The sequence below is a fragment of the Eubalaena glacialis genome, chromosome 3 (genome assembly GCF_028564815.1).
Source record: "Eubalaena glacialis isolate mEubGla1 chromosome 3, mEubGla1.1.hap2.+ XY, whole genome shotgun sequence".
Lineage (NCBI taxonomy): Eukaryota > Metazoa > Chordata > Mammalia > Artiodactyla > Balaenidae > Eubalaena > Eubalaena glacialis.
Genome location: NC_083718.1, coordinates 191,476,456 through 191,502,030, shown reverse-complemented (window position 1 = coordinate 191,502,030; position 25,575 = coordinate 191,476,456).

The following is a 25,575-nucleotide window of genomic DNA, read 5'->3' as shown; positions in this document are numbered from 1 at the left end:
ATGTCAGATGACACAGGTGAGCCTGTAGGTGCTTGTGGTGAATGAGACCCAGAGAAGGGTGGGGAAGGCCAACCTGCTTTGGGGCAGTTGCCCACTATTTAAGTTATCTGTGTCTTGGTGTCCCTAAGGACCCACTTAGAAACATGGTGCTTGCAAGAGCCCCTCTCTTTATGTTTATTGTGTGTAAAAGACCTTCATCCCTTCTGAATGTAGACCTGTTTAACATAACATATTTCTTTGAGGAAAAAGAGAAAGAAAGGAAAGAAGGGAGGAAGGAAGGGGATAAGGGAAGGGAGAAAGGGAGGGAGGTAAGGGGAGATAAGGAGGGAAAGAAAGTAGGAAGAAAGGAAGAAGGGAGGGAGGGAGGGAGATAGGAAGAAAGGAAGGAAGGGAGGGAGGGAGGGAGATAGGAAGGAAGGGAGGGAGGGAGGGAGGGAGGGAGGAAGTTAGGGGAAAAAAGGGAGAGAGAGAGGAAAGGTGTGGGGGTGGGGGGCAGCTAACAGTGACCATCTTGAAAATCTCCGAATTGTCTCTTAAATGTCCCTTGAGCACATCCTGGTTCCTAAGCTGGATGAGGATGGTGATTAGACAACATCAGCAAGTACCTCTTCTTGAGCACTTGGTCATCTAATACTTGCAACTGTTCCAGGAGAGAAATCCCATTATTATGCCATTTTATGGGTAATGGATTTGAGGAATAAAGAGGTTAAGTAACGTTAAACTTGTTCAGTGTTTTCTGGCTAGTAAATAGTAGATCCAAATTTGAACGAAGGCAGTCTGATGCCAGAGCCCATCACTTAGTTGTTTGAAGTAAACAACACAAGTAGGGTTCAAGTAAAGATTGGGTTATGTTCAGCTGCAGTAAGTGTGCAGAAATACTAGTCTATGGGGTTTTGGGGGCAGGGGTGGGGTCCTGTTCTAGTCAGTCTCCCCATTCCAGAGGCAACAAATGTTTTACTTCTATCATCATCCTAATTTAATAATTTTTATCATGAGTGGATGCTGAATTTTGCCAAATTCTTTTTTCTGAATCCACTGAGGTGATTATGGGGATTTTCTCTTCTATTCTGTTAATGTGGTGAATTATATGGTTGGGTTTTGAATGTTAACCCAACCTTACAATCCTGGAATAAACCTACTTGGTCATATGTTTAAAACCTTTTAAAATATATTGAATTCTATGTTCTAATATTTTGTTAAGGATTTTTAAATCAATGTTCATAAAAGATACTGTCCTGTAGTTTTCTTTTATGGTAACATCTACCTCAGGTTTGGGGATAGGGATATTACTGATGTAATTTTTTTTACAAGTTATTTTTATACTTCCTCTATTTTCTGAAAAACTTTGTGTAGTGTTTTTATTTTTCTTCCATCAATGTATGATAGAATTCATTTTTGAAGCCATTTTAGTGTGGAGACTTATTTGAGGAAAAGGTTTTTTTTGAATATGAATTTAATTTATATAATAGATATGGGGTAATTTAGATTTGTAAGTTGTGTTTTAGAGAATCTTCTCTATCCTATCTAAGTTATTAAAATGAAACATAAAGTTGTTTATAACATCTCTTTATGCTTTTGATGTCTGTAGGGTCTGCAGTAATGTCTCCTCCTCCTTTAAAAAATTTTTATCCTTATGTAAGTAATTTGTATTTACTCCCCTACCCCTTCTTTTTTCTGGATCAGTAGTGTGGAGGTTTATCAGTATTATTTTTTTCAAAGAACCACATCTTTAACTTTGTTAATTTTTTCTATTTTGTCTGTTTCCTATTATATTGATTTCCATTCTTGTTTTTCTTACTTCCTTTCTTGTATTTTCTTTGGGTTTTCTTTGCTCTTCCTTGTCTACCTTCTTAATGTGGAAGCTTAGATCATCAGTTTAAAGGCTTCCTTCCTTTTAGTAAAAGCTGTAAATTTTCCTCCACATACTACTTTACCTGCATCCCACCAGCTGTACATCATGTTTTCATTATTACTCATTTAAAATATCTTCTAATTTTGTGATTTCTTCTTTGACCCATAAGTTTATTTATAAGTATGTAGTTTAATTTTCACCTATTTAAAGATTTAATTCTTTTAATATTACTTTCGGATGTAATGCCATTGTAATCACAGAACATACTTTGTATTACTTCAATCTTCTGATAGCTACTGAGATGTATTTAAGACCCAGAATCACCCTAACTTAGTGAATATTGCAGGTGAACTTGAAAAGAACATGCATTTTGTAGTTTTTGGATGGCGTTCTATAAATTTCAGTTAGGTTAAACTAGTTATTAGTGTTGTTTAAATTTTGTATATATTTGTTAAATTTTTGTCTATTTGTCCTGTCTCTAACTGAGAGACTTGTATTAGCGTTTATAACCATTATTGTGGATTTGTCTATTTTTCCCTTAATTCTGCCAATTATGCTTCAAACATTTTGAAACTCTGTTACTAGCTGCATACACATTTAGGACTGTTCTCAGTTCTTGGTAAATTGTTCCTTATATCATTGTGTTTGTACTTTAAAGAGGTACAATACTCTAGCAATACCATTTTTTGTTGTCTACTTTTTCTGATATTAATATAACTATATTAGCTGTATTGTTTAGTGTTTGCTTAATATATGATTTTTCATTTTTTACTTTCAACTTGTTTATGTCTTAGTATTTTAAGTGTGTTCCTTGTAAAAAGCATATAGGCAGGACTAGCCTTTTTATCCAATTTGGCAATCTCTGTTTTAATAATGTGCTTAGTTCATTTGCATTTAATAAAATTTTGTTATGATTGGCTTTAACTCTACCATTGGAACTTGGGTTTTATTTATCCCATTTGTTCTTTGTTTCTCTTCCTCTTTCTTACCTTTTTTTGAGTGAGTCACATATTTTTAGTATTTCATTTTATTTACTGTATCAGTTTTTAGCTATACCTCTTTTGTGTTATGTTTTAATCATTAGCCAGAGATTACAGTATTCATTTTTAGTGTAGCACATTCTACCTTCAAATAAAATATTATTTTATACTATTCAATAACAGTGTAAGAATTTTATAACAGTGTAGTTCCAGTTATCCCATTGTTCTTTGTGATTTTGTTTTTTCATATTTTACTTTTACATGTGCTCTAAATCCTCCCAAAAATTAAAAGAATATACCCATCCTGCTTCCCATAATGCATTTCAACTAACTACAGCCCATGGGACAAATCTGGCCCATGGACTGTTTTTGTAAATAAAATTTTATTTACACAGCCACACCTATTTATTTAGTATTATGTATGGCTGCTTTTGTACCACAGTGACAGTGTCAAGTAGTTATGATACAGACCATACACCTGGCAAAGCCTAAAATATTTACTATCTAACTTTTTACAGAAACAAATTGCCAACCCTTGGTCTAAGGTTAAAATATTACATAACCATTTGTTTAGACCATTTATCAAAAGTAATATATTAGCATTGGCACAATACTATTAACTACACCATAGACTATCAAAATACAGATTTTCTCTGTATTTCACCAGTTTTTCCACTAACATCCTTTTTCTCATCTAGAAACCCATCTAGCATAAAGCATTACATTTAAATATTATATCATCTTAGTCTCCTCTGAACTGTGACAGTTTCATGGTCTTTGCTTGTCTTTCATGCCCTTGATGATTTTGAAGAGCATTGGTCAGGTATTTTGTAGAATGTCCCTCCGTTTGGATTCATCTGAAGTTTTTTTTGTGATCAGACTGGGCTATGGATTTTGGAGAAGGATACTACAGACGTGAAGTGCCCTTCTCATCACATCATATCACTGGGTACATGATAGCAACATAACTTATTAGGAGTAATATTAACCTTGATCAATTGGTTAAGGTGGTATCTGCCAGTTTCTCCAATGTAAAACTGTAACTTTTCCCTTCTCATACTTGATTCTTTGCATGTGAGTCACTAAACCAAGCATATATTCAAGAGGAGTAGACTTAAACTCCTGGAGGAAAAAGTAAAAATAGAATCTGTGGACATTTTAAAAGAATCATTATAGCAATCAACAAGTATTTTAGAGGAGATACTTTGAACTTATGCAAATAACCTGTTTCTCCTTAAAGTTTTACCCACTAATTTTAGCATGCATCAGTGGATCTTGCCTACATTACTTATGGCCGTGGTGTCCCAGTGATGATTTTCTATTTCTCTTACTCTGCATTTATTAATTGGAAAGTTTACTATGGTTTTTTGTTTAACCCGGTTGTTGTCCAGCTTTTACACAGGACTCTTTATGATTTTTTAATCATCATTATTTAAGTCCCTGATAATTCCAACATCTGCTTCCTCTTTGGGTTTGCTTCTATGACTATTTCTTCTCTTCACCAGGGTCACATTTTATTGCTTCCTTATGTGTCTTAAAATTTTTTATTGTATGTCAAGAATTTTGTACAAAAGAGCAATATTGACTGATATAAACAATATTTATCTTCAGAACACTGGAGAAGGGGTAGTCTGATCTGCAGTTCACATAGGGCTGAGCTTTGTCATTGTTTTTGTTTGTAGTTTACTCATTGTCTGGCTCAAAAAATATTTTGAAAATAGGATCAAGTCTTTCCTTCCTACAGGACTTGGGTTTTGAGCACAGAAATTACTCCTGGGATCTCTGTAATTTATAGTTGAGTCACCAGCATTCTAAACTGTGGGAAATCTCAGCTTCCCCATCTGGTGCCAGTTTTGGGGTTGCTAGAGAGTTCTCTTTGCTCTCCAGTCCTGCTCCTGATCTTGAGCACCTCAGGAAATCTCTCTCTGCCTGGAATGCCTCAGATGAGTCTCTCTCTGCACAAGAGTGAGAAGAGTCTCTCTCTTCCCAAGCCCTAGCCCTCAGCAGGTGAAAGTTGACCAGAGAGCTTCAGATGCATTATTCTCAGATCTCCTGCCTTGCCCCAACCCCACCTTCAGAGGGAAGCTCCCTTGAACTTGCAGAAAGTCTCCACATACCTCATATGTGGGGTGTGTCTCAATGAAGAACTCAACAAAGACCCATGGACTCTCTCAGGGCTACAACTCTCAAAATTCTAATCTGTGTTGCCAGCCCACATGTGACCATTGAAAGTATGTTCATGTTTCACATGGTTTTACCTTAACCCCCTCCAGGTCAGATTCTCCTCCTCTTGCTGCTTCTTTCCCAGAAAGAGGGCAGCCCTGAGTCTCCTTTCCTATGAAAGGCTCATCACTTACTGCTGTCTTATCCACTTATTTTCTTTGCATCCTCAGCCATCTGATGGGCTCAGAAAAAGCTAAGATTTTATAGTGTATCCAGCTTGTTTTGGTTGCTGAGGTGAAAACAAATGTCTCCTTCTGGGAGACCTTTCTGTATTACAACCAGGAGTGAACCTCATGTCTGCATACAATTTAAAGAATAAGCCCTATAACTTTAAAAATGTTTGGAAACTATAGGCTTAACTCCACTCTCTTGGGTAATGGATGGTGAAATTCAGCAGAGCCCAGACTAGAACTCAGTCCAATGCCAAGGGGTACATCTTTCTGACAATACTCTCTAGTATCTGTATCACATTCACCACTACCTTCACCACCAGTGCAACCAACACCACCACAATTTCCACCCAACATAAGACCCATTTGCCAAGCACCCACTTTGGGACAGGTATGTATTAGCTACTTACATGAATTGTCTCATTCTATTTTCATAACAGCTATTTGAGGTAGGTGGTATTATACATGCCCATTTTTACAGACAAGGAAACCAAGCTTCAGAGAATCTACTAAACCTTCCCAAAGAGTAAATGCAAGATGCTTGCACCCAGGTCTACCTAGCCCTGTGGTTTGCACTCTTGCTCTCTGTCTTACAACAAGACTTGGTCTCTATTGCCACTTTACTGCTCTCCTGCTTGGGACGCCTGGGATTCTCCAGCTGAGCCACCATCCCTCCAGTCTGGGTTTCCACCTTTGGTCTGCTCATCTCTTCAGCTCTTGCTTTGAAGCAAGAACGGAGGCCAAGAACAACTTCTAACATAAAAGGCCACTTTCAGGGGCCATGCCATTGGCTCAGGCTCTGCCCAGGGACAGAGATGTGGGTGACCCCAAGTGGAAGCAGCTGACCCTCAGTCTCACCATGGCACACAGGGCTGGCAGGAGCCCCTTCCAGAGGCCACAGGACCATCGTGCAGAGGGAGGCACTCAGGCAGGAATAGGGAGCTCCATCACTTCCAGGGCCAAATTGGAGGAGCCCATTAGCATGCCATCCATGCTATCTGGTTGTGCAGTGCGAACACCAAAGAGATTAAAGATGCCAGCACACCATGGCAAGGACTGGGGCCACCTCTATTTGTTTCCTTCTTATCTTCAGTGGGGGAAAGGAGGAAAAATGTCACCAGGATTGCTCGTGGGTGTGCGTTATTTCAAAGACTTGGAGAAAAAAGGATAACAGTGACTGGGTAAATCGGACGTGCAGGGACCTGACAGCCCTTGCCAGGATGCCCAATGAGGTTTGCATTTTATCTGTTGTGCTGCAGCCCAGTTTGGAGGAAAGCGTCAGCCCACTCAGGCAAATAGAGGTTTGAATTCAGTTCTGCCACCCACTCACCCTGTGACCTCAAGCCAGTCCCTTCCCCACCCTCTCTGGACAACTTCGTCCTCATGGATGATAAGCCTTTTGCAAAGGGCCAATGAGAACTAAGCCACAGTGTGCCTACAGGTGGATGACCCTGTAAACAGTCTCAGATTAAGCAAGTGTCATTGGTAACATCCAAAGGAAAGCCTTGACTGGGCCAGGTGATGCAGGGGAGAGTCCGGCTCTAGGACAGCCTGCAGTGGGCAGAATTCCAAACAAGAGGGGAGATGTCTTTAAGGCAGCTCAATGTCTTATCCACCATTTCTCCATCTCCTGGGCATCTGGTCAAGAGTCTAGCCCAGAGCAATCGCTGAGCCGATCTCGGCTGAACTGCAAGTCACCCCCAACCTCACACCTGATGGAGACCATGCCAGGTGACTGAGTGAACACCATCCATCACTACTCAGATCCTGCCACCTTTGATCAAGGAAACGTGGACTCAGTAGGGAACACTGGCGGTCATTTCCATTTCCATAATCAAATGTTTATGTACCATTTCCTCCTGCCCTTTCTGCTCCCCATTCCCCTCTTATTCCTATTTGAGCAAAATGTGTTCAAACATCCCCTTTCACCACATTGAGGACAAAAAGTGCCTGTAATGTTGGTGTAACATTTTGGAGAATGAATGCAATATTTGTGTCTATTTGCCAATTGGAATATCGATTTGTTCTTGAAATGAAAGGTCATGTCCATGAAATCCATGATGTAGAGAAGGAAAAAAAATCCAACCTTGACACCTGTGTCTTCGGGCAGCTTTTACAATGGCTTAGCCGAGCTGCATCCCCCTGTGTGTCTCGACCAATCTCATATATCGGATTCAGGGAAAGACAGATCCCGCAGGTGTCCTGTCACCGCTCTCACTCCTCTGCTGGTTGTCCAGGGATGCCTTAAAAGAATATACAACAGTAGTGTGTTATGGCTTATTTGGTGAGTCACACAGCAGCGGACACATGGCATTGTGACTGGATAAATGGTACACAACAGGATACTGACAGATGAAAGGCAGCAGCCCCAGGTCATCTCTGACATAAAAGCCCTGTTCCCTTCACAGTCAGGAGAATCTATGGCCATGAACTGACACGTATCAGGTAGTCCATATTAAGATGCTGCAGACTGCTTCAGAATGAAGCTGAGCCTTACTTGCTGGGCACAAGTGAGAATGTGGACCAGAGCAAGTATAGAGCAAGTATCTCTTCAACTGGGCTGCTCCTTAAACATTGACCAGAGTCGTACATTCCCAGCAAGGACGACGTGCACAGATGTGGCAGTAAGCTCTGGCAAGCCTGGCTTGGTTCACCCAGGGTGTGCCTGCAAAGTGCCTAACCCTAACCCTAACCCTAACTAACCCTAACCCCAGAAAGAACACAGCCCTTCTCATGTGCAATAGCCAGAGGACCCCCCCGTCCCTACTTTCATCTCTCAAAGCAACTGCGATCCAATGCAACATTTCGTGTGCTAACTTAGCCAGCCTGCAGGTGTCCACATGGCAAAGACTGCTAGGAAAAGACCCTTTGGGGATATTCACCCAAATTTTCATTCATCCACAGGCATTTCTGAGCATGTACTGCGTGCCAGACATTATTCTAGACACAGGCAATGCAAGAGTAAACTGAACTGAATGGTCCCTGCCCTCCCGGAGGTGGGGGGGAACATTTCAGTGAGTGTGATGGAAGACTCACCGAACAACTAAAAAGACAAGGTTACAAAATAACTGCCAGCTACTTATAATAATAAGTGCTATCAAGGAAATGAACACAGAGCTGAAATGAGAAAGAAGCCATCAAACCAGAATTCCATTCCAAACCGGAGTTAGCAGAAGATTTATGGGCATAAACCAAACCCTGGGGTTTCGGAAAATGAAAGAAAAAAAAAAAAATGCACAAGCAAAAAAGGGGATGAAGGCCAGGATCTGTCAGGCCCGAGCTAAGTCACAGAAGCCGATATCCACATCCTGTCAGTCAGGCGTCTTCTGCCAAAGGCCCCTCCCTGATTTCTCCCATGTCCCAGCCTAGAGAGGTACACTGGGGCAACTTCATCATAGACAAGTTCCAGGCTTCTCTTAATCCTTGTTTCTTTCTTCTGATTAGAGACCATAGCAAGCTCTAGCCGCCCCCTGTGCTCAGTGGAGACACCCCATACACGGCATTGTGCGTGTTCTAAAACTGGGAGGGGGATGCAGAATGATGGGGGCACTCCTGAGATACAGCCCTTCCCATGGCCCCCCCTGAGATTTACTCCTATTAAGCAATTTCAGGTTTTAAAGATCCCCCTGAGGGCTTACTTAAAATACCGAAGGCAATAATAATATAATCCCAATAATAACAGTTATTTGTTCTTCAATCATCTGTTCAAGAGTGGTTTTTCAAGGGGTGGTTCCCCCATCCCCACCCACAGACAACCTCTAGAAAGGTTTTCCGTCAATTCCCACCTCCTGCTTGTTTGGCTGTTTAAACCAAGAAAATGGGTGAAGGAACAAAAGCAGCCCTGGTGGTAAATAGGATTTGTGAGTATACAGAGAACCCTACATGTCTTTGGAGAGATGGGAAAATGAGGGTCTGAATTTTGATATCAGCCCCCTCCCTCCCTTTTCAGTGGTTAACATGAGACTTTTCTTGGTTGCAATGACCAGATGCTAATTCCAATGAGCTCCAGAAAGAACAAGAGCTCTGGTGACCCATGTAACTACAAAGTCAGCAGCAGGGAACTTCCCGCTTCATCTGTGGATGGATCCAGGGTTGACATGGTTTCTGGTCCATTCTCCTCTCTCAACTCTGCTTGTTCTCCACAAGCTCCATCCATATGGCATTCTTCAGGCCACCAGCAGTGCCACGTTGACACTCAGCAGATTTCAGCTCCTTACACCTGACACTGGCCACCGGAATCTCCCTATGGGGACCCCGCGGGGAAAAGATGGGAAAGAAGGGAAGGTCAGCGTACCAGAACCTGCGTTTCCTGGGAGGTCAGAGCTGAAATCTCAAGGCGAGTGGTAAGTTCTGGAGCCCGTGTTCACCAGCCACCTCTCTTTGCTAAATCCATAGCTGGATTCTCAACCCCCACCTCACTGGACCGCCAGCACCCTTCCTTCCTCATAACTGGTCACTGCCTGCACCACACACCCTTCCCTCCCTCGCCCTTGCACTGGCTTTCAGACGCCACAGGCTCAGATGTCCTCCTGCCCAGTGGTTGCTCCTTTCCCTCTCCTTGGCTGGTCTGTCCTTTGTTCCTCAGCATCCCTGGGCTGCAGCTGCCTGGAGCTAGTGCAGCCTCCTCTCCCCGTCCACACTTGCACCCTTGGTGATCTTGCCAGGCTGCTAGCTTTCAACCCAGACACACATTTATCTCCCTGCTTCAGTCAGGTAAAGACTTCTCTCTGGATCCCCAGACTCATGTGTCCAGCCCACACCCCCACCCCCGCCCCAGCATCCACACCCTGCTGTTACCACCTGCAACAGGGGCTCCAAACCACCTCTGCCCACAGCATTCTCCTGCTCAGGGGATGCCCACTCCAGGCTTTGAGTCTCAAAGGTGGAAATCCCTGGAGTCATCACTTTGTCTCACCCCCTCACCCAATCCATAGGAAAACTGTCGCCTCTGCTCCCTAAATATCCCCAGAATCTCACCATCTCATCCCATCTCCCTCCTGGATTCTTCTACCCTGATCAGGGCCACCATCATCCATCTCCCTCTTGGATTCCTGCAGTAGCCACCGAATTGGTCCCTGCTTCTCCCCTGCCCCCCGACGAGTTCTCCTAAACGCAGCGGTCAGTGGGGGCTTTTAAAATCTGGGCAAGATCAAGTCTCTCCTCTGATCAAACCTGCAGTAGTTTTCTGTTTCATCCAGAGAAAAAGGCCAAGACCTCACAGCCAGGACTCTGCTGTATGGCCTGTACCCCAGTTACCACTGGGACATCACTCCTGGCTCTAGGATGGTCCTCAGTGTGTCTTGCACGCATCCCTCCTCCCACCCCCAGCAGGGTCTTTGCTCCAGCTGTTCACTCTGCACCCATCTGATGCTTCCCTTGGATCCTTCCCCATCACTGGCTCCCCGTCGCCTTATAACCAATGCCTCCTCTGCCCACTTTGAACCTGCCCTTCACCCCGCTCCAAGCCTCCCACGTCTTCTAACATCCTGTGTCGATTATTGATGGTGCCCACTGCTCAGAGTTTGTCTCTCTCTGCTGGCGATGGAATGTGAGCTCCTCCAGGGCCAGCAACGGAGACTGTTTTGCCCCTTAATACATCCAAGCATCTAAAATGCTGCCTGGTAATAAGAGATGCCCAGTAAATACTCACTGAGTAATGCCCAGGACTCACCTGGCCACCCTGTCACAAGCAGAGTGAAAGGGGGCTCTTGTTATATGACATTAACAATAAACCCATCTCATGAGTCAGCCTCATGAGGGCATAGAGTTGAGCGAGGCTGTGGCCACAACAGGTGGGAGGGACACCTGGAAGGTGCTGGGTTCTTAGGTACAGATTCGATGTCCTTAACTCTGAGTCTTATCTGTGAAGCCACAAACAAGACAGGAGATTTCAGGACAAAGCGGTCGGCAGGGATCAGAGTACCACATCTTAGCAATATCTCCCAGGGTGCATCCTGCCCCCACTGCACCTGACTTAGTCCCCTCACCTGTGCACCCCCAGACTGGAAACCCGGAGTAAGTGCGTTCACTCTGTGTGCATCTGCCCAAAACCAGACGAGGTTTCTGAACAACAGAGATGTGATTGGGAGCGTGAACTTCTCCTGAGTGGCCTCACAATTCATTCATAAAAGTCAGAGTTCACGTGCGAAGGTGGCTCCTTTTGAGGAAATAATGCAGTCCTCGTTTTCCATTTAGGATGGAAATTGGGAAAGATAACTAGAGAGCTTTGATAGATTGACCAAGAAATGGGAGAGGCAGAGCAAGGTGTCCCATGACCATGTAGGAACAGATGACAGAAGGAAGCAGGGGCAGACCCCTGCTTAGACTCCACCCTCAGGAGCTCAGCGTCCTGAAACAGTGACAGCAGAGGGGTGTATCCAGGGACAGAGTGTGGAAAGTGCCTCACAGCCCACCTCTCATCAGGTAGAGCCACTGGGCGAGGGAAGGGAGGGCTAGGCCCACCCCACCCCCTGCCCCTGTAAGCTGAGCCTGGAGCCAGCTGTTTCCTCCACCTTCTTCTCCCACCAGAGCCCACTTTCTTGGACAACAGCTCCTGGGCTGGGCTTGTGACCTGGAGCCCAAGGAACCCCCTGAGGGCACAGTCATGCACAGCCCCTGCATGTGCCACCTGTACCACCACAGCAATAAGGAGAGACACGTGTCCAGTTCAGCAGCTGTGGCCTGGCTCCTAGGAGGATGAGATTTTCCTTCTGTGTTGGGAAAGAACTGGGAAGTTTCAGAGAAGGATGAGAAACCTACCAAAGGCTCTCACTTTCCTTTAGGGTGAAGTTTCTGACGTTTACAAATAATCATGTGCCTGAGCTGGAAGGATGAAGCAGGAGGTGGCGTTTGTGATTTGGAGTCAACAGTTACCATTACTGGCACTGCTCCACTGGAGTAAACGTGCTGGTGGTCTCAAGAGAGGCTTTGTCCTTTTTTATGGCTGAGTAGTATTCCCTCGTATATATGTGCCACATCTTCTTTATCCATTCATCTGTCCATGAACACTGAGGTTGCTTCCATGTCTTGACTGTTGTGAATAGTGCTGCTATGAATATTGGGGTGTACCTATCTTTTTGAATTAGAGTTTTGTCCCAATATATACCCAGGAATGGGATTACTGTATCATATGGTAATTTTATTTTTAGTTTTAGTTTTCTGAAGAACCTCCACAAGGTCCTACTGTAAGTACAGGGAACTCTATCCAATCTCCTGGGATAAACCATAATGGAAAATAATATTAGAAAAAGAATGTATATATACTCAGTGTGTAACTGAGTCACTTTGCTGTACAGCAGAAATTAGCACAACATTGTTAATCAACTATACTCCAATATCTTTTTTCTTTTTTTTTAAACATCTTTATTGGAGTATAATTGCTTTACAATGGTGTGTTAGTTTCTGCTTTATAACAAAGTGAATCAGTTATACATATACATATGTTCCCATATCTCTTCCCTCTTGCATCTCCCTCCCTCCTTTTTGACCCAGCTCCTAGAGAAATGGAAATAAAAACAAAAATAAAAACATGGGACCTAATGAAACTGCAAAGCTTTTGCACAGCAAAGGAAACCATAAACAAGACCAAAAGACAACCCTCAGAATGGGAGAAAATATTTGCAAATGAAGCAACTGACAAAGGATTAATCTCCAAAATTTACAAGCAGCTCATGCAGCTCACTATCAAAAAAACAAACAACCCAGTCCAAAAATGGGCAGAAGACCTAAACAGACATTTCTCCAAAGAAGATATACAGATTGCCAACAGACACATGAAAGAATGCTCAACATCATTAATCATTAGAGAAATGCAAATCAAAACTACAATGAGATATTATCTCACACCGGTCAGAATGGCCATCATCAAAAAATCTAGAACCAATATCTTTTTTTAAAAAAAGAGAGGGAAAGAGAGCTTTTGTCTCCACCTGGCCGCACCGGCAGTGATGAGGGTGAAGCTTAGAGATGCTCGTGGAGGACTAGAGAGGGGATGCCCTCCTCCCCAAACCCTGCAATTGACTCTGAACTCCTGAGGCTGGGAGCAGCTGTGGTTACAAGACGAAGATCCAATTTAGGGAAATGTATCAAGCTCATAAAGCAGGGACTTTGAGACATAACCCAGGAGCTGATGCGGCCCATGAATATGCCTCAGCTCCACCCCTGCAGGAAGCGTGGTCTCTCTGGAATAACACCTGTCCAGAACCAGTTCTGTCCCACCTGATGGGCTCCTTTGCTGCCCCAAATTCCAATAAAAAATTACCTTGGGATTTTCTAGCTTAGCACACCCTCTCTGAGATGAATTTTACATCACACTCCATAAATAGCACAATAATATCTACAGAAGGCTGGGCTCTGAAGGGGGAACATTCATTGGAGGAATAGATTACACATCTTATTATACCCCAGATTTTTTTCTCCCGCTGGGGCTTATACAGAGCTGCCCGGGGGAGCCCAGCAGGTTTTTGTTCTAAAGCTTTGGGAGAAACTTGATTTGTCAACAGTGCATTTCCAGGCAGATTGCAATTTGGGATGGGCTGCTTCCTGAGATCCATCCAAATCTCTTCCTCCAGCACCGTGATGGGAGGGGGCATGGTCATTATGAACTTAATTTAAACATTTTATGTTTCAACAGAACAGGACAGAAAGGAGCCATTTCTCGCTGCCGCTCTCGGCTTTGGTTTGAATTGGAAAGTCTGTCTGTGCTGCTCCCTTAATGTGGTTTTCTGCCCTATCTGGGGCCTCAATCTTCCTCTCAGTACAGAGAAGGATGGAGCAGGCGATACAGATGATTACAAGATGGGCTCTGACACCCCTGCCAGCAGAGTCCAGCGCAGAGCCCCAGAGCTGCCATTTGTCTTATTAGACCCTCGAGGCTGATGAAGTCCTTCCTCTGGGGTCTCCTATGTGATGGGAGATTGTGCCCGGCCTCTGTTTCCCTCCAGCCTCAGCCAGACTTTCAATCACAGGCTTTGACAGCCAGGCCCTGCACCAGCCATCCACTTCCCTGACTGAGGCTCAGAGCAAGGAAGGCACTGCTATTTTATGTTGAGATCTGAGGTTGCCTTTCCAAGAGGTGGTTTGATTATCTTTGAGAGACTGAATAGGTAAACAGACAATGGCAAGATGGTAAAGAAAAATAAAACTCTGACCCACACCCTGCAGCAACAAGCCCAGGAAACAGATCCACGTCAGGGAAGAAGAAAACCTTCCTCTACCCTTCTAGGTTCTTCTGGCTGGTCTAAGAATTAAATTGATATGAGATAGATGAACAAGAGAAAATCAAATTTCATTCCATACATACAGGAATCCACACATATAAAAGAGTCAGAGACCCCACAGACCTGAGGGATTCAGAGACAGAAAGGTAAAATGAGGTATATATACCATCCTGAGCTAAGGAGTGGGATGGGCCTGGGGTTTCCCAGGACAGGAGGGTCATTCACAGGACGATAGAAAAGAAGCAGTTGGTTGGTAATTAGATGCTTGTCCTGCCACACAGATGGGGCCACTTAGACAAAATTTATCTCTGGTAATAACACTTTTTCTGGGAAAAAATCCCCAATTTCAATTCCTCTAGGTGGTTAAGGGAGAAGCAGTCGTTTTTCTCCACCGCCTTTAGCTCAAGATAATCCACATGCCAAAGTAACACATCTCAGGGAGGCCTGTTCTGAACCCCTCCACCCTTATCTACAGTAGCCGGCTGCTGTGAGTCAGACTTGTAGGAAATCAGATTATTATCTCTGGTAACTGATCCCGGAAGCCGAACGATAACCCCTGTCGACTGAAAAAAAAATGCACAACGTGAGAGTTATGAGTTACGTTTTATTTGGGCCAAAATGAGGACTATCGCCCAGGAGAGCGCCTCTCAGATAACTCTGAGAAACTGCTCCAAAGAGGGAGGGAGGAGGTCATATATGATTTTAGTGAAGGGGGGGGGGTACGTGCAGTCAAGCACACATTTTGGCAGAGGCTTCCTGCTGGTCAGGAGGAGCAGACGTCACCGTTAATGACTTTAGTCCTTTTCTAGATACGAGGAGATGCAAGAATCGGGCTCATGAAATCTTCTCCTGAAAATATCTAACTATCTAACGGCTTGTTCAGCCAGTTTTCCCAGAGCACAGCACCCCATTCCTGATCTCTGCCTTGAACTCCTTTTAGGGTGTGTTGAAGGTCAGTGACTGCAATGGCTGTAGCAGTTCGTGACTTAATGCTTATAGAGGTAGGTGGTAAGTGACAATTTTTTGTTGGCACCCCTGCAATAATCAGCCCCCAAAGGCCAGGACTTGATTAAGAACTGCCAGCTTCTCTAACGTGGGACCAATCAGAGAAACCTAAATGTGTCCCCCTAACCAATCACATGGGGCACCCTCATTCTACTCACCCCCCCCCCCCGCCCCCCAGCTTCCTGGCCACCAGCCCTGATCAGGGCACACCTGGAACTTCCCCTTTTGTTCTATGAGGCTCCCCCTGCCTTTGAGTCTCAGCCAAAAAACAAGTGCCATGGCCAGCTCCCTGCGACAGCTGCTCTGAATAAGTGGCCTTTGCCTGCTCCCCTTCTCTTTGCTCATCTCCACATCTTTAAATGGGGCTTCCCTGCTCATCACACACAGAGCAAAATGTGAATGGAACCAACTGCACGCAGAGCTGATCCAACATCCCTTCTCTCCTGCCCCCCAAGCTTATTGGTAGCACATTACCGAATTCCTTTTTTTTCTTTAGTTTCTTTTTCTTATTGAAGTATAGTTGATTTACAATATTGTGTTTGTTTCAGGTATACAGCACAGTGATTCAGATATATATATATGTATATATACATATATATATACACACTATATATATTCATATATACATTATATATATATATATCTGTTCTTTTTCAGATTCTTTTCCCTTATAGTTTACTACAAAATATTGAGTATAGTTCCCTGTGCTATACAGTAGATTCTTGTTGTTTATCTAATATATATATAGTAGTGTGTGTATGTTAATCCCAACCTCCTAATTTATCCCTCCCCTCCTTTCCCCTTTGATAACCATAAATTTGTCCTTGAGATCAGCTCTGCAGATCACCAGCCATGGAGCCAGTCACCTCCCTCCTGCCTTTAAAGGGCATAACACAAAGAGCCAGGCATGAAATTAGTAAACCTCATAGCGGGGGTGAGCAAGGCGGCCAGGGCTTCTGGGCTGGCATCCTACAAAGGAATGAGTGTCATCAGCTCAGTTTGAAAATTACTCCTGTCCTTGCTTTTTTCCTTTTCTTTCTAAGTAAGAGACTTTTACCCCCAGGCTCCCTGGGACATTGTCTTCTGGGGGACGCTGCCAGGACTAGTGGCATAGGACTGCAAAGAATGAGGTGGTATGAGGCTTTGGACATGCAGAAGGGAACTGCAGGGCCAGACAAAAGCAATTAGCTTAAGAGGAAAAAGAGCAAATTCCTTTATTTTCCGTATTTAGCTCATCAGTGGCTGATCCTGGAGCTCCAGGCTTAGAGGTTTTCCTGCTGTGGGAGAAGATGCTCTATAACCATCCCCACGTCAGGGAAACAAGGAAGATGGGAGGAGGTGATGTGGAGGAAGTAAGTGAAGGGCAGGTTGATAACCAACACACCGGTGGCCGAGGGAAGGCCAAGGGGAGGGGGCGGATCGGGTCTAGGTTGTTGGAAATTGTGTCCCATTCCTCTCCTCGTCCAGCCCAGAGAAAGTCAAGTGAATCGCTGGAGCAGGACGAACACCAAGGGCAGTGGGGGTTCTTTCTCTGTTGCCCACATGAGACTCTGGGAAGAGGCCAAATCTCGGGCCTCCCCACCAGCACCGCTTGGGTATGACAAACCCACTGGGTGGCCCGGGCAGTCTGGCAATGTCACTCTTTTGCTCAAGTGGTGGAGATGGATGGAGGAGATGGGGGTCTGTTCGTCCCCAAGATGAGCTGAAGGGGTGGGCACAGGAGGTGAGAGGTGCCAGGGTGGGGTGGGCTGTAGAGTGAGCCAGGGACCAGCCCAGATGCTAGGGAATTGCAGCCACCCACGGATGGGTCTACTCTGGCACCTGGAGCCTGGGCGAGGCTGAACAGCCAGAAGGAGCCAGTGGGTGAGACCCTGAGTGCCCCAGGAAGGCTCGAGCCCCGGGGTCAGCAGAGTGCCCCTCAGCCAGGCAGACACAGGGCAGAGACAGAGACCCTGCACACGTGGAGCCATGGCTCCCTCTGCCATGGGACTATGGAAGCTTCTCTCTCGCCTGGACCACACGCCACTGGGGAGAGCAGACAGGATGGGAGCGTGGCAGACACCCAGTCAATCTAAAGGCTCTAAGCTCATCTGGATGGCTCCCGCCTCCCTCACGCCCACTCATGGAGGGGGGAAGGGGGAGCGGGGAAAACCTACCCAGCTCTGCAAAGGGGTCGCCTCTTCACTGCATGTCTCAGCTGCGAACCCCTATCTCACCATGATTACCCTCAGCACCATCTGCCCACGTAGAGGCTGGGCGTCGGGAAGCACAGGTCAAGGTTATTCCCTCAACAAGATTTATCGGGAGGCTGTGATGCTCCAGGCACTGGGAACGTGGCAATGACCGTTCCATGGTAGTGGACAGCAGAACGTGCACGATTCCAGAGATACGATTGACTGCAGCAGGAACAGACACTTCAAAGCAAGATGAGAAAAGTAGAAAAGCAATCATCAGAACCTAACATTTAGGAAGTCTTCACTACATGATCAGAAATGTCATGGAATGAAACGTCCAGAGATGCATGAATGGGAGTCACTCCCCTAAAAAACCTAGTAGCCCAAGTGGGGACCAGGTCACACACATACACACACACACACACATGAACACTCATATGTATTCAAACATGCACACATGCACAGATACACACACACAAACACATTTACACATGCAATACAGCGTATGTTGTACCTACTCATGTGTGTATAGACATAGATATATACAACTATTGATACATATGCATGTAAGCATGTGTACATACACGCAAACACATGCAATGTGTGTGTACACGTGCATACACATATAGACATATGCAAGTACATGTACCTTTACACCCGCAAGCACATGCATACACCCACATGTATGCATACATACTTGCACACATATACAAACACATGGATGGGCACACACAAACTCATGATACACATGCACACATACACACATGCATGCACATGCAGAACTCGTACATATACACACGTGCACTTATATACACAGGTACACACATACACACATGTACACACATACATCATTTTTTTAATTGCAAATAAAAGTGGGCAAAATATATATCTAGCCCCTGGATTGTAGCCCATACGCTCCAACATCTCCTTCACCCCCACCCCTCTGTTTTATCTCCCACATCACCAAGCTTCCCTCTGGATGAGCACTCTCCAACCTTCTCTCTGACGGGTCTTCCTGGCATCAGAGCATCAGGTCTAAGCTGACACGGGCTGACAGCCGCGGCTGGTGGGAGATGGGCAGCCTGCATGCCTGGACACCATGTGGGCTCCAAGTCAACCACTAATCAGAACTTGTCAAACAGAGAGAGAGAGACAGATCTGCTACATGGGACAGACTGGCCCCGATTCCAAGTGCACTTTATAAATCGCTGCTTCATAAACTGCCCTCTGACTGACAGCATAGTACTGAGTAACTATGTGGAGATAATCTGCCAAAACAGTATCCTTGGCTCTGTCCCCCAGGGAGATGGATACGCCACGTGCCAGGCCCGACTGCTGACACAGCGTTTGCTCCAGAGGGGAAGTTGCTTTCCATTTATTAATCTAAAAAATTACATCCTGCATTGGGAGGTCTCGAAACGAGCCTGGCTGATTATAAATGCGTGTCCTTTCATTTGTCCATCCGTCCACCCCTGAATTTATTCACTGTTGGTGGTGAGATCGTAAGTAGACTTTAACACACTTAGAAAAGCACAGAACAAAAGGCAGAGGTGTGCATGTGAAGTGCATGTTTTCAGAAAGCTCATTTCATAGCAACTAATCTAATGTACAGATGGCGTCATGTATGTGATGCTAAAAAGTAGGATGTGACCGTTGGAAACCAGATGGCATGGGGAGCGGTCGCTGAAAGCATCTGCATTCCCATGGGTCACAGTTCACCTCGCTGGAATAACCATCCAATTGGAACTTCACAGCAGATTTGCCAACACTGCAGGGACACCAGGCGGACAGGGCCCTGCACAGCACATGTACGCTGAGGTGCTTTAAAACTTGTTGAGTGAATGAATAAGAATGGAAGAGAAAGTGCCCCCCTCTCCAAAGAGGAATGAATAAGAAGAAAGCTGAATACTTTATTCCTGATCTCATCTTCAGTGGCTAAGAGACCATCAGTTTTCTATTGCTGTGGAACAAGTTCCCACAAATTTAGGGGCTTAAGACAACGTACATTTATTTTCTCACAGTTTCTATAGGTCAGGAGTCCAGGCCTGGCTTAGATGGGCCCTCTGCTAGGGTCTCAGAGGCTGCAGTCAAGGTGTCACATGGGCTGCGTCTTCATCTGAAGGACTGAACACATTTCCTTGTGGCTGCAAGACTGAGGCCCTGGCTTCTTGCTGGCTGGAGGCTGGAGGCTGCTTTTGGTCCCAGAGGCCACCCGTGGTCCCCTGCCTCATGGCTCCCTCGTGGATACTCTCTCAAGAAGGCAGCTTGCTTCCTCAGACAGAAGACTCTATCCTCAGAGTGGGCCCCAGTCCTTTTTGTAGGGCTTTCACTTGATTAGGTCAGGCCCACCCTGGATAATCTTCCCTCTGACTCAAAATCAACTGATTAGGGACTTTAATGGCATATGCAAAATTCCACCACCTTTGCCATATTCTACTGGAGGCAAGTCACAGTTTCCCCACGCTCAAGTGTGTGGGGGGGTAATTTTAAAAGGGCAAGACTCACTGGGGGTCACGCTATGGTGCCCACCCCACCCTATACACACACTACACGTAGCAGAACAGAAGCTGAGGAGGGTGAAATGGCTTGCTCAGAGTCACACGCAGATTCCGTGGAGACCCAAGATCTGGGACCCAGTGTGCGAACAGGGAGAAACTCGCCCTTCTCACTGTTTTCTCCACTGGAAAGATTTCTATCCATTTCACCTATGTTTAGCTACATCGAGAGAGAAACGAGGCATTTGCCCTTACCCTAAATCAGGTCATGAGTTCTGTGCCACAAAGACCCCTACCCTGGATAAGTAAGCAAGACTCTGCAGGGAAATGCAGACAGCATTTCCCAAGCTCCCTGTTGCCTGGACCCCTGGGGCTACATCTAGACCACATTTGTGTTAACAGCTAATATTTATGGAACCAGGAGACATCCCAAGCGCTGGGCTCCCCACCTCACACACCTCATCTTGTTTAATCCTCACAACAATCCTGGGATGCAGTTTCTGTCCCTTCTACATTTCACTGGTGGGGAGCAGATGCCCTGCAGGGGTCAGCACTGGAATGGAGACCCCCACAGTTACTGCAGAGCCTGTGGTGATGTCACTCTGTCATCTACAGAAAGTCCATGTTTTGCATCCTCCTAGCCAACCCCACAGTCTACCCTGTTCCCCATCCTACCCCCTTTCCTTACTGTCAACCCCAAGGGCTGCCCCACCTCCCAGTGCTAAGGGTCTCCACATGCCCCACATGCACTTGTTCTCCTTGCAAAGTGCCGAGCACTTTCCAGGGGCTACAGCTGGAGATGTAAACAAAACACACAAGGTCCTGGCCTGCAAGGAGCTACAGGCTGTCTCCTGAGACCCATGTGTTTGTTCATTGGTCAATATTTATTGAGTGTCCACTTCCTGTTTGGTCCTGGAAATACAAAGAGGAACAGCCTGAGTCCTGCTCTCAACAGACTCCTGTCTGGTGGGGGGAGAGATGCCAGGGAGATTGTCATAGGCAGCGTGACACAGCACCTTGTGAAAGGACTGGGGAAGGGGGCCTCATGTTGGGAGCTCTTGACACCCACAGACTCCTAAGTTCCTGCTTCCCACATGAAGGAAAGGGCTGACCCAAGACCATCACAAATGGTCTCACTCTCCAACTGGCATGTGGATCCCCAAAACTTTTGAGAGGCCACCCATTGTGAGGTTCTTTACCTGCCATATTAGTAAACAAAGGATGTTGTAGCCATCAAGCCATCACATTACAGCCACCTGACAGTGAGCCCTCAGAGAACTCATGATGGAAACAGGATGACCATCATCAAGCCACTGCAGCTACCCCCAAGAGTATACCTTGAGGAGACTCAGGATGAGAAAACACAGGATATTGGTCCCAGATAGCTGAGGTGCATATCAAAGGAATGATTTCAATGAGCCCTGTCTTTTGCATCTTCTCATACACAGAGAAGCTAAATTCCTTAACTTGAGATGTCTGGTTTTCTTTAATTAACAGTAATCTTTTGATGTTCTGACTACCTGGTCTTTGTTGTAAAAACTCCTATGTATCCTAGCTCCACCCTTACCTCTTCACAGCAGTCCCTCAGAGCTATCTGAGATGCTGTGTCCTTGGCTTAAGTCCTCAGTTTTGTCCACCAAATAAAACATAATTCTGAACTTTTAGGTTGTGCGTGTTTTTCAGTTGACATGCCCACTCACTTTGCCTTCCCTCTGAAGGGTCTGCCCCCCTCCAGCTCCTCATATCCAGTCAGCCCGCCATATCTTCAGGTTCCTCATCCTCTGATTCAACAAACCTCTGATCCATCTGCAGTTGGTTGACCCCTTGGATGCAGATCCCCAACTGTAAGGGACTTGAGCATCCTCAGATCTTGGTGTCCATGGGGGGTCCTGGAACCAAACCCCCAGGGTACGGAGGGATGACTGTCCTACTTTTTTTGTATCTGCTGCCACTTTCTTCCTCTCCAAAATCCCCCCTTGCTCCTTTCCTTGGTTGGCAGGTACCAGAAAAAGCTCTAGACTTGAAGACCAACCTCAGGGCTCTCCTCCCTGCCTTGGTGATGGCAGAGGGGCCAAAATTCACATTTTCTCAGCCTTGCAGGGAATGCAGTTTGGATCAGACTTCAGGGACATTCTGGATAATTCACCAATGAAGTAGGTTCAGCCCAAAGGTGGAGGAAGGTGGCCTTTGTTTCTTATTTTGGGGGACTCACGCTGTACTATTCGGCTTACACACTCTTTTCATTCACCGGTCTTAACTCTGAAAAGACTCTAACTTTTGGAAAGAGCAGAGGACAAAGGTCACTTCCTTTAAATTATTCAAAAACCCCCATCCAATCGATATACATTCACTCAACAAATATTTATTGAGCGAATGGCTCTTCCATAAGAGGAGTTGCAAAGTGGCTGTATCAATGGTGAGGCACCTAATAACAAACGTTCCATCAACAGGTCAAATTGTTTAAAAGAAAACATCTGTTCACTTTCACAGTTGCTGAAAAAACTCGATAAACTCCAACATTCATTCCCAATAAAACTCTTAGTATACTAAAAACAGAAGGATATTTGTGCTGCCATATGATCACAGATATATACCTTAAGCCAACCAGCCTTGTATTTAATGCTCAGTTTTTTAAAGTTATATATTCAATTAAATATGCCACATCATTCAATCTTGTATAAATGGATTTACAATTACAAGCATATTAAAAATCGATGGAGAGAAAACAACATTCACTTGGCGATTTCTGGGTTTGGTGATTATGGTTGATTCTGATCTTTTTTTTGTTCTTGTGTCTATTTTCTAAATTCTCTTCAAATTTTTTTAATCAGCTCTAGATTATTAGGGTCAAAGGGGCCCTTAGAGATGGGATGGTCCAATCTTTTCACTGAGAACAGCCCAGCATGAGAACGGCCTGGCCAGGTGGGAGCCAGGTGGGAGCCAGGTGATCCGCTGCTGCCCCTGGACAGGACAGGGGTAGAAAGGTCACATATGTTGGCTACAGATTTGGGTCCATCTGTACTTCTGAGTGGCTATGGGACAGCGTAGTGCTCTGACTCCAGTGGTTTATTCTGCAAGAACCTCTAGAAGGCCAGGTCAAAAGTTAATGACTAAAATGAGCCTTTCCTGTGAAACATATTTTCCTCTCTCTCCGGAACCACAGCGGCATGAGAAGTGCCTGTGTGCAGGGAGTGACATACATGAGCCCCAGAGTTAATGTAGCTGGATTTCCATCTCCACTGAGTCTGATCTGGACCTCCTGACTCCTGAGGCTCACTCAGACTGCTTTCACCATAGGTCTTGGTCACACATCTTGTTATAATCACGTATCATCTGGGTACCAAGTTAACCTTTCCCTGCAACCATGTGGTTCCCTAGGCCACTGTATCAGCAAGTCCAATCAGCAGAGAAAAGCCCATATGAGGTCCATGCCTGTTTCCCAAGCTGGAGGGCCCTAGTTGAAAACCTCTAGCCCTCCACATTCATGACACTGGGCAGTAAGTAGGGAATGAAAGTCCAGAGGTGGGCGGTTAGGAGCTACATGGGGAAACTTACAAGTGGGTGGCACTTCCTGTGAGCACACATGCAGGTATCCCAAGCTCTGGTCACTGCTGACCCCACATCACCACTGGCAGATTTGCCAATATTCTTGGCTTACAGTCAGCTCCCCCTTCCCCCAGAGGCTCATAAACAGAAAATGCCTAAAACTACACAATTTTCTCTCTTCCTGTGTAAGAAGAAAATATTTATCTTGAAGGCTAAATGGGAAAGTGAAAATCAAACAAATCTTTCGAGGAGCAGAGAAGGGGGGAGAAACACCTGGACTCTCTCTTCCTCCAACCTCTAATCTCCCACCAGGGCCTCCATGGACAGTTGGCAGCCAGGTGACAAGAACGTCTGGGAAACACAGTCTGTACGAGGCAGGTCCCCAGACACAGAGCAGATGCAGGGAAGGACAGAGAGGACCAGAGGATATGTGACTTACCCACAAAGCCCAGGAAGAGAACCACTAGATCGTAAGCAGCACTGTACCGGCTGCAAGGTAATGGAAGTCCAGAGGAGGACAGAAAATGTTCTGGGTGGGAATATTCTGGAACTGTGTCCTGGAGAAGGAGAGACTGGAAGGCCAGGTCCTGCTGTCAAACAACAAGAAGAAAGAATAGGGAGAGGTGGCCCCCATCAACAGCTCTCAAAACCAATCTATCCACCACACCGCAGTCCCAGCCTGGCAACCTAAGGGCTCTTGGTCACTTTAGTTTTGGAATCACAAGTGCAAATCCTCCCCTTAGAGATGGCACTGTGCACACTGATTTTGACATGTGTAAAATGAGGGAAATAGTAGTGCTTTCAGAGTGACTGTGTACCACCCCACAACCCTGAGGGTATCACTCCTGAGACTCTCTACATATCCTGAGGGGAGAGGCTATGAGCAGACACAACCCAGCCCCCCACCAAGGCCTCGAAGCCCACCTTGCACCAGGGGCAGCACTGGGAGTCGGGCAAAGAGATGACCCCACCACCACCACCACTGCCTGAGCCGTCCCCAAATCACGACCTGGGCTGGATCCACTGCGCTTACCACTTGGAGGCAGGATTTCAAGGCAGAAAGGCTGACCTGAAAGAGCCCAGAAGCCTGGACCTCCACGTCCCATCCTCCCCGGCCCCGACCCCAAGCTCAGTGATCTGGCAGGAGTGCTGGAAAAGGGCAATGGCTATTTCCCCAATACTCTGGAAAACTTATGAAGTACAACTATTTTAGGAGCCCAACAGAAATATTGAGAAAGGAGAGAAGAGAACAGTCCTCCAGTGTCCTCCTGGGCAGCTCCAAATGACCCAGTGGCCATCTTCATCACTGGTCACCCAAAGGGACAGCTCCTCTGGCATCACCCACAGCTCTGCTCGTGCTGTTAAGCTCATCGGACTCAAGAAGGTTATTCCAACAGTATTCAGGTTCACATAAATTCATCTCAATTCAATTCAGACTCAAATTCACTGTTGGTATTAGTCATCATATTATTAATCACAGTCTTTTACTGGGCCTTGCTCAGGGTTTGTTAGGAAGCACCTGTTTATGCCTTTTTCCAGAGGCTCAATTCTGCACCTTCCTTGGAAGGGTCACATCCTTGCCAAAACTCCATCGTGGGTGGTGGAACAATTTGGCTTGTGCAAGCCACCCCCAAGAAATATGTAGCTAATGGTAAGAATGTACGGTGTCAAGCTGGAGAGGGACAAAATGGTTCTAGTGACAAAATTATCTCTAACAGAGAGAAAAACTCTTCAGTGGGATTTTTTCACAGCCTCCCATTCACTGCTCTGAGAAGTTGCCTTGCAAATGTCCATTATTACTCTGCTCAGTCACACCCTAGGACAGCTCTAGCCTTCATTACTCATTTGTAATAATAATAATACCTTGCATTTAATGTACTGTTTATCATATATATGGTATGTCATATAACAT